At 48.6% G+C, this 10796-nt stretch overlaps 1 pseudogene; it reads left to right on the forward strand.

The window, feature by feature from the left end:
• Nucleotides 1-413: 413 nt before the first annotated feature.
• LOC121005807 lies at nucleotides 414-10386 on the forward strand (annotated as a pseudogene).
• The last annotated feature ends 410 nt before the right edge of the window (nucleotides 10387-10796 follow it).

Raw genomic sequence — 10796 nt, forward strand, 5'->3', positions numbered from 1 at the left:
GAAAAAGATGATCGAGGCGGTGAAAGATCCCCTGCCCGACAAAGAAGAAGAAATGGAGCAGCAGGCAGAGGAACAGGTGGTCACCAATGAGGCCCCCGATCAGCAAAACCCCCAGACGACCGAAACCCTCGACGAGACTGACATAGAGGATATAGTGGCCAGCGGGGCAAACACCGATCCACAAAAACTCCAGAAAACCATAGCCGAGATCGAAGCCTAGTTCCAGCTGTTTCAGAGGCCACTCACAGACAGCGGGCAAGAAGAAGAAAAGCCGCCGGAAGTCCGGAGTGGTAAGTTTGAAGGCTAGCTGTTGGCTAGCCTGGATTTGTGGGAGGAGCCAGACCTTCTTAAGCGGTTCGGCTCACACAGGCATCACGTCGGCTGGTTCGGACGTCCGCGCTACTTCCGGGTCAATGACGTCATCATCAAGCGCCCCACGAGACGGAGCTTACAGACGCCGGGTGGTAACTCTTCATCCTGCCAGAATCTTTAAGGACTTACTTTCAGGATCGCTGGTTTGTTTTACTAAGTGTGGGAAGGTGAGGGAGGGTAGGAGGGAGCGAGGCAGGGGGAGGTGTGCTGGAGGATCGCCTCTCCTCATCTTGCGATCTCTCACATGCAATTCTGGACATAGCACTAGGGGGCAGCATTGCCACACATCTGGCTCACGTCTGCTCAGAAAAAAAAATATATATATATTTTTAAAAATAAAGAAAAAAATAAATATAAATATAACACCTTTTCCACAAAACTTCATGCATACACCGCTAGGATAGGTTCATTCGCTAGTACAACCACGCTCTCGCACGGCAGTCAGGCACACGTTGTCTCATATCTCGTAGACTAGTGTCATACGTCATACGGTCTGTTTTCCACAATTCCTATTCTTATATACATCACCTACCACGTCTGTAGGTTCATTAGCCCGCAGTATTCACTTTTAATTGATTCTGTAACGTCGCAGATTTTAAAAACTCGGGCTCGCTTCATACGTCAGTGGAAACGACTAACATACGTCCTGTCAGCCTCGTCGGCTTCTCGTTCATTCGTATCACGCTACGGGGGAGGAAGGGGGGGTTTCTAGTCTGTCATTTTGTCTGCCGGCTTGCAGGCAGCAGGTCGCAGGGTTAACAAGTTGTTTCTGTTTTGGTTGTTTCAGTGGTCATGTCTCAGCCTTCTGATATTGAGGAATTTGCGTCCTTGCCTCCATCTCCAGGCAGAGGGTCCGAACATGGTAGCATTCCATCACTTAGGTCGTGGACAGTGCCTAAACTGACGGCCGAACTTCTAGGGAGAGGCATTCCGTTCGCGGCTACAGCCAGAAAGGCGGAACTGTTCAGATTACTTTTTCCCGGTACACCACCGGACAGGCCTGCTACGGATAGTGACAACACTTCCATCAACACCTCGTTGGTGCAGATACATACAACACGCTCACGAATTCCATCCAGGATTTACAAACCCGGATGGAGGTGATGGAGCAGCGTCGTGACCCCCCCCAATAGTCGGGCCAGCCAGTATCGCGGCACCTCCGGCTGTGGTGGCAGGTACTACGCCTACTTTATTACCAACAACCAACCTGTCACAGGGCGGGCGGGGGGGGGGGGGGTACCTTCAGTGGCGCCAGTTTATTTTGTTAGGCCTAGCATCAAGAGGGATATTTTGGAGGGCAAGGATGTCAACCTGGCTTCCTTGTTAATAACATCCCATGACATAGTGGAAAATAAATCCTTTGGCTGTAGCGAGGTGTCGGTGGTGCTCAAAACCAAGGACCCCAGGCTCAGTCGCAAACTGTCACTGGCTGAATTCGTCCTGGCCTTCAGTCTGTTCAGAGACGTGTTGTGTTCCGCCAGCCCCCACAGAAGAGAAGAGCTGGACACTTACCTTTACAGGGAGGTGGATTTGGCACACAAGTATGGGGGTTCAGCATTCTATGACTATCATAGGTCCTTCTCGGCCAAAGCGGCAGCCATTTGGGCCCAGTTTCAGGTAGTCACAAACTGGAGCAACATTGACATGGAGCTGTTTTGCAGGCACTTCGCCAGTTTGAAATCCCCGGTGTGCGCCACATGTCAGTCTCCTGCCCATACTACCACTTGGTGTCCATTGGCTGACCTTACAGCTGTTCCCAGTACTTCCAGAGGAGTGACCAACCCGGGTCCTAGTCAGCAGTCAACTCAGTATGACAAACTAGGGAGACCAATTCACTTCTTAGGGAAAGCACAGCTGTGCAACAATTTTAATTATGCCATTTGCAACTACAGCTAGTGTAGGTTATTGCACGTCTGTGCCACGTGTTTCAGGGCACATCCGGTCACGGTCTGCACCTTGAAGTCGGCATGACTGAGCCGGGTGGACGTGGAGCTATTAGACCAGCTACTGCGGTTTCACCCGGTTCAGCCGTTCCGTTCATTCCTGGTGGAAGGGTTTTCCCGGGGGTTCCACACTGGGCTCATCACCTTGCCACAGCAGACTTTTGAATGCCCTAATCTTCAGTCTGCTTCCAAACATGCTGGTCTGGTGGACGAACTGTTGGGGAGTGAGCTGGATAAGGGCTTCGTCATAGGTCCTTTTCAGTCCCCTCCTTTTCACACATGGAGGGTGAGCCCGGTGGGGGTGGTGCAGGGCAAATATTCGAATAAATTTCGATTGATTTATGATTTGTCTGCTCCTCATTCTTCTCACGTCCCAAGTCTCAATTCGTTGATTCCGTCAGAGGAATTTTCTTTGAAATATACTTCTGTGGACCAGGCTATCCAGGTCATTCTCCAGACAGGCAAGGGTGCTTGGCTGTCCAAAGCAGATATATCTGATGCGTTCAAATTGCTGCCCATTAGCCCACCTCTTTGGCAGTGGTATGGTATCAAATGGAGAGATGTATATTATTTTGCCACCAAATTGACGTTTGGTTCCAAAAGCAGCCCCAGTCTGTTTGACAAGTTAGCGCAGGCGCTGGAGTGGATTCTATTGGAAGTACGGGGTTGCCAGAACATCCTTCATCACCTTGACGATTTTCTGTTGATTGAAAGCCCCTCACAGGCGCCTGTTGACTTGCAAGTTCTTTTGCAAGTTTTCAAGGAGTTAAACATTCCAGTGGCTGACCACAAAACAGAAGGGCCTGCGCAAGCTATCACGTTTTTAGGGATCTCCTTAACCCCTTAAGGACCGGGCTCATTTTCACCTTAAGGACCAGACCATTTTTTGCAAATCTGACCAGTGTCACTTTAAGTGCTCATAACTTTAAAACGCTTTGACTTATCCAGGCCGTTCTGAGATTGTTTTTTCGTCACATATTGTACTTCATGACACTGCTAAAATTGGGTCAAAAAAGTTAATTTTTTTGCATAAAAAAATACAATTTGTACCAAAAATTTTGAAAAATTAGCAAATTTTAAAGTTTCAGTTTCTCTACTTCTGTAATACATAGTAATACCCCCAAAAATTGTGATGACTTTACATTCCCCATATGTCTACTTCATGTTTTTAGCATTTTGGGAATGATATTTTATTTTTTGGGGATGTTACAAGGCTTAGAAGTTTAGAAGCAAATTTGAAATTTTTCAGAAATCTTCAAAATCCCACTTTTTATGGACCAGTTCAGGTTTGAAGTCATATTGTGAGGCTTAGATAATAGAAACCTCCCAAAAATGACCCCATTCTAGAAACTACACCCCTCAAGGTATTCAAAACTGTTTTTTCAAACTTTATGAACCATTTAGGTCTTCCAAAAGAGCTAATGGCAGATGGAGAAACAATTTTGAAATTTCTATTTTTTAGAAAATTTTCCAATATAATCCATTTTTTCCAGGAGTAAAACAAAGGTTAACTGCCAAACAACACTCAAAATGGGTTGCCCTGATTCTGTAGTTTGCAAAAACACCCCATATGTGGTCGTAAACTACTGTTTGGCCGAACGGTAGCACATAGAAGGAGGGGAACACCATATGGGTTTTGGAAGGCAGATTTGGCAGGACTGGTTTTGTTTATACCATGTCCCATTTGAAGCCCCCTGTTGCACCCCTAGAATAGAAATTTCAAAAAAGTGACTCCATCTAAGAAAGTACACCCCTCAAGGTATTCAAAACTGGGTTTACAAACTTTGTTAACCCTTTAGGTGTTCCACAAGAGTTAATGGCAGATGGAGAAACAATTTTGAAATTTCTATTTTTTGGAAAATTTTCCAATATAATCAATTTTTTCCAGGAGTAAAACAAGGGTTAACTGCCAAACAACACTCAAAATGAGTTGCCCTGATTCTGTAGTTTGCAAAAACACCCCATATGTGGTCGTAAACTACTATTTGGCTAAACGGCAGGACATAGAAGAAGGGGAACGTCATATGGTTTTTGGAAGGCAGATTTTGCTGGACTGGTTTATTTACACCATGTACCCTTTCAAGCCCCCTGATGCACCCCTAGAGTAGAAACTCCATAAAAGTGACCCCATCTAGGAAACTACAGGATAAGGTGGTTGTTGTTTTGGGACTATTTTTGGGGTAAATTAGATTTTTGGTTGCTCTATATTACTCTTTTTTGAGGCAATGTAACAAAAAAATTAAATTCTAAAATTGTTTCTACATTCACTATTTGGTTTTGTGGAAAACCTAAAGGGTTAACATAGTTTGTAAAGTAACTTTTGAATACCTTGAGGGGTGTAGTTTCTTAGATGGGGTCACTTTTTTGGAGTTTCTAGTCTAGACTACATCAGGGGGGGCTTCTAATGGGACATGGTGTCAAAAAAAAAACTGTCCATCAAAATCTGCCTTACAGAAACCATATGGAGTTCCCTTCGTTCTATGCCCTGCCGTGCGGCTATATAACCATTTACGACCACATATGGGGTGTTTCTGCAAACTACAGAATCGGGGCAATAAATATTTAGTTTTGTTTGGCTCTTAACCCTTGCTTTATTACCGGCAAAATGGATTCAAATTGAAATTTTGCCCAAAAATGGGTGTTTTGGCACAGTTTTTATTTTATATTTTTAACACCGTTCATCCGAGGCGTTTGGTCAAAAGTTATTTTTATAGCGACGACTTTTACGCACGCGACGATGCCCAATATGTATGGCTCTGAGTCTTTGGAGACACTAAGCAGGCATCCTAAAACTGCGGCCCTCCAGATGTTGTAAAACTACAATTCCCACCATGCCCTGCTGATGGCTGTAGGTTCTGGGCATGCTGGGAGTTATAGTTTTACAACATCTGGAGGGCCGCAGTTTGAGGATGCCTGCACTAAAACTAATATTTTTTGGGGAAAGAAAAATTGTTTCCGTGTCTCCAAAGTCTGAGAGCCATAGTATTTTATGTTCTCTAGTGGACTGTTGAGGATTATAAAAATTTAGTACTCCATGGAAGTGTGATACTCCCTGAAGCAATTGATAATGCAGAGGCCCGGATGATCGTGGCAAGTGTCACATTGAGTAGTGGTGTCCTTCCGTATCCCCCTCTTGTGACACACTCTGCACTTTTTTGGGGTTCGTCCCTTCTTTCCAGTATGGGGGACCACACCTGGAAAGTGTTGGCCAGGGACGATCCGGGCGCCTCCAATTCCCGAGGTACTCCGGCCTGCTCTTTCCCGGTCCGAAAAGATCAGGTCCTTGAGGACTGCCTCATAGAACTGGAGGAATGTCCCTGTGCTGCCAGCGCTTCGGGATAGTACAAAAGAGTTGTACATGGCAACCTGTACCAAGTAGACCGCAACTTTTTTGTACCATGCCCGGGTTTTGCGCATGGCGTTATATGGCGTGAGGACTTGATCAGAGAGATCAACTCCTCCCATATACCGATTGTAGTCGACGATACAATCGGGCTTGAGGACCGTTGCCGCGGTACCTCGCACAGGGACTGGGGTGGTGCTGTTACCGTGGATTGTGGACAGCATAAGGACATCCCTCTTGTCCTTATACCTGACCAGCAACAGGTTTCCACTGGTAAGTGCACGGGTCTCACCCCTGGGGATAGGTACCTGGAGGGGGTAGGCAGGGAGGCCGCGTTGATTTTTCCGCACGGTCCCACAAGCGAACGTGGATCTGGCGCAAGGGACCTGAACAAGGGAATGCTGGTATAAAAGTTATCCACGTACAGGTGGTAACCCTTATCCAGCAGTGGGTACATAAGGTCCCACACGAGTTTCTCGCTAACACCCAGAGTGGGGGGACATTCTGGGGGTTCAATACGGGAATCTCGCCCCTCGTACACACAAAATTTGTAAGTGTACCCTGAGGCACTCTCACAAATTTTGTATAGCTTCACGCCATACCTCGCCCGCTTTGTGGGAATATATTGGCGGAAACTGAGTCTCCCCTTGAACGCAACGAGAGACTCATCAACCGCGACCTCCCTTCCAGGTACATAGGCCTGCTGAAATGTGGCCCCAAAGTGATCGATGACCGGCCGTATCTTATACAGCCGGTCATAGGCAGGATCACTTCGGGGGGGACATGCTGCATTATCGGAATAATGCAGACATTTCCGGATGGCCTCAAACCGGTGACGTATCATGACCATACTGTACAGTGGGGTCTGGTATAGGACGTCCCCACTCCAGTATTGCCTGACACTGGGTTTTTGGACTAGACCCATATGCAGCACGGGGCCCCAAAATGTCCTCATTTCGGCTGCACTGACCGGCGTCCAGCCACCGGGTCTAGCCAAAACTGAGCCTGGGTTTTGAGTTACGAACTGTTGGGCGTACAGATTCGTCTGCTCCACCATCAAATTCACCAGTGAGTTACTGAAAAAAAAACTAAAATAGTCTATTTCAGTAAACCCCACTGTGGGAATCTGGATTCCAGGATTGCCAGCAAAATCCGGAATCTCAGGCTCAAAGTCCACTGGGGGACACCAGCTACTGTAAGTTCATCGGCAGGGGGCTCCGGTGGACTTATTTGGTGGGCCGGGAAACCAGTACGAACCCCAGGGCGGCTCGTACTAGGGTGGGCCACAGGATCCCTAGCATGTGGGGCCCCTGGCTCCGCCTGGCGGCGTCTCCGCCGCCTTGGTGGCTCATCGTCATCAGATGATGATGAGGAGGATGCGGATGATAAAAGGAACGTGGGGTCATCCTCATCCTCACTGGGGCTCTCAGAGTCGGAGGCAATCTGGGCGTATGCCTCCTCGGCCGAGAACATCCGGCGGGCCATGGGTGTGTGTGCGTGTAGGTGTGCGTGTGTGTGCAAGTGGCAGGGGGGGTCTGGGTTAGGGTTAGATGGAAGTTTGGAAGTTTGGAATAAAAGTACTTTTTTTTTTTTTTTTTTCCTAACTTACTTTTCCCTTCTTTCCCTGCCTAACGGTGCCTCTCCCTCACTGACCCTAACCTACCTGGGTGGCGATGGGTGCAGGAGGGTGATGGATTCCAAATAGGGGGACACAGGAGCTGGTGCTGGACGATGCTGCACGGTCAGGGTGCTGGACAGGAAGAGGAGGGGAGAGAGGAGCGCAGGAAGTTTGAATCTCGCGCCTCTCTCCCCTGCACCAATCAGCACCCTGGACAGCGGCATTCAGCACCAGAGCCAGCACCGCCTCTTCAAATCCTCGGACTGCGATAGGTGGTGTATAATTACGCCACCGATCGCAGTCTTTTTCCGGTTCATCGGGTCACAGGACCCCCGAATGGACCGGAAACGCAGAAAACCGCAGGTCTGAATTGACCTGCGGTTTTCTGCGATCGCCGATACGGGATGCATTGTTACGGGATGCCGGCTGAATGATTTCAGCCGAAATCCCGTTCCGATTAACCCCTGCGGCGCCGAAATTCCGATTTTAAGTCAGGACGTACCGGTACGTGGGGAATTGGGCGTACCGGTACGTCCTAGGTCCTTAAGAGGTTAAATTCACGCGAGATGTCGGCTAGTCTGCCCCAAGAGAAACTCGACAGGATCAAGTCAGGTGTCTGCTCCTTGGTCATTTCTCAGGTTTGCACCAAGAGAGAGTTACAGTCTCTGTTGGGCATGTTAAACTTTGCCATGAGGATCATTCCTCAGGGTAGATAGTTTATTTCAAGATTGTTAGTCTTACTGCAAGAAACCAGTTGTGGCGAAACCAACCTCGCCACTGGGTTTTGGAGAGGACTGGCTGCTGGCCTCTTGCCCCTGGATTATGGGCCATATACTAACTTTTAAACCCCTGAACCTATTCAAGTGAATTTTGGATAGGTTTGTCCCCACGTTATACTGTTTGAATTAATGTAAGTTATATGTATGGCCAATGTAAACTCACAAAGTTGTAACAATTTATAATAAGTGTAACTTGTCAGCTTGGGAGGAATATGCGGGTGTGTTTCTATTGTGCCATTGTCCCATTGTGTGTTTAAATGGTGATGTCTGTTCTATTGTCTGCACATGTGTATTGGCGATCTCCCTTTGTTCTGAGAGAATATTGGATTGCTCCTTAGGTTGTCTCCAGACAGAGGGGAGGAGACCATGATGCATTGTGGGGATATGTTGTCCTATGTCACATTCTTCATTCTGGTCCTCTGGGGGCGTGAACGATTGGTTGCTGTAGTTACATTGTATGTGTTGTTAATTACTGATTGGTTGTATTTCAAACCCCTGTGGGCAGTACTATGTTTGTGGTTTATGAATAAAAGAGGCTGTACGTGAAGTACAGTCAGACCACTGCTTGACCCTCAACACGGAGCCTTGTCTCGTTATTGGGGGGATTCACTGTATGCTGTTAGAGGACCGATTGCCAGAGGTGTAAGCTGATTCCTGTTCGTCTGCTAGCAGCTATTCGTGAGGTTCCAGTTTGGAGTGCTACTTTGTATCCAGTTCGGGAATTTGGTGTCCTGCAGTAGCTGTGCCGGTCTCTCAGAAAGGGGCTTATCGCCTAAACGGATTTTAACCCCTTGTCTGCTGAAACGGTCCGTTACACCAGTGATTTGGACGCATCAGTTCATCTTAATGCCAACGCCCGGGCAGATCTGCTCATGTGGGACAGATTTCTCAGTGGGTGGAATGGCATTTCCATGTTCATTCCGAGGGACACCATCGATTCCCCACACATATTTTCCGATGCGGCAGCCTCGGTAGGTTTCGCTGCCATATTTGGCTCACATTGGTTGGCCGGCTCATGGCCCACGGAGGTACTACAGATGCCGGGTTTTCTCAGACGTCGGCATTGTTTGAGATCTATCCTATCGTAGCAGCTGCTATAGTTTGGGAGCACAGGTGGTCGGGTCACACGGTGGTTTTCCACACTGACAACATGGCGACTGCAGAGATCATAAACAAGGGCAGATCCAAATCTTTACTCATCATGTCTTTCATCCGCAGATTGACCTGGATAGCTCTGGAGCAGGGGTTTCATTTTCACACCCTGTTTTTGGATGGGGTGAGCAATGTCGCAGCCGATGCTTTGTCTCGTTTTGATTTTTCACACTTTTTCTTACAGAATCCAGAAGCGGACTCAGTGGGCACCCCGGTACCAGACTGGCGGCTGCTGGTATTGGATTAGAATCTCTGATGGTGGTCACCAGTTTGCTCATTACAAAATCGTTGTCGGCCAGTACGTTGAGGGCGTACCACCGAGCGTGGGTGGTTTTCTCCAAGTTTCAGCTGACGTGTCCTAGGGGTGACACTGGTCAGGTCAAGTACATGGTGGCCTTTGTGTCGTACTGTCACTCAGTTCTGGCCCTATCCTACAATACGATAAGGCTATATTTGGCGGGGGTGCAGCATTTTTTGGCACTTCAAGAGTCGGACAGACCTTCCATATTTGCGGCTCACCCAATCAAAGCCGTCCTCAGGGGTATACAGAAGAGTCAGGTCACGGTCAAGTCGATCCGTCGGCCTATCACAGGGGACATATTTCGCAGACTGTCGGTAGTTCTTTCACTGTCACCATTCGGAGTCCTTCCCAGTCTAGTGATTAAATCAGCTATATATTTAGCATTCTACGGGTTTTTGAGACCAGGGGAGGTGACACAGGCTAGACAGGGGGCGGTGGCTCTCCGCAAGGGAGATTTAGTCAAGGTGGGTAGTAGCTTTCAGTTGCCTCACGATAAAACCAGGCAGGTGGGTCCCGGCCACTTAGTCAAGTTCTTCCAGACCACGAACGCATGGTGTCCAGTAACAGTCTTGGACAATCTCTTTCTGGCTCTTAGTCTCCACATCTCCACTGACCCCTTAGTCCCATTTCCCATCGGTCCGCTGACATCCAGCCAGTTTGTCAAGCACATCCGCATCCTGTTGACCAACATAGGGTTGAATCCTGCACAATTCTCGGGGCATTCCTTCCGCATCGGGGCAGCATCCGCGGCTTCCAAGCAGGGGGTCCCAGCGCACATCATCAAACACTTGGGGCGCTGGAGTTCGGGATGCTTTGTCCGATACATCCCGGAGCCACAGGCAGAGCTGGTCCGAGCTTTCAGCAAGTTGGCTGAGTAACAGGTCAGGCCAGTCCTTCCCTTATCAGTTGCCTTTTAGGCATACTGACCTGGTAAGGCCAAGGCACACCACAGGCCATTGAGGGAGGGGGGTGGCGCCTGGGCGACTCCTACTCGCATAGGTTCTGACCACAAGTTTGAAGGCTAGCTGTTGGCTAGCCTGGATTTGTGGGAGGAGCCGGTACCTTCTTAAGCGGTTCGGCTCACACAGGCATCACGTCGGCTGGTTCGGACGTCCCCCGCCCACCCATTCCCCACTCTTCATCCAGTCATTCTTTTCATTCTTTTCATCACAATCAGAGTATGCCCCCTTTTAGGCATACTGACCTGGTAAGGCCAAGGCACACCACAGGCCATTGAGGGAGGGGGGTGGCGGCTGGGCGACTCCTACTCGCATAGGTTCTGACCACA

The sequence above is a fragment of the Bufo bufo genome, chromosome 6 (genome assembly GCF_905171765.1).
Source record: "Bufo bufo chromosome 6, aBufBuf1.1, whole genome shotgun sequence".
In the NCBI taxonomy this organism is placed as follows: domain Eukaryota; kingdom Metazoa; phylum Chordata; class Amphibia; order Anura; family Bufonidae; genus Bufo; species Bufo bufo.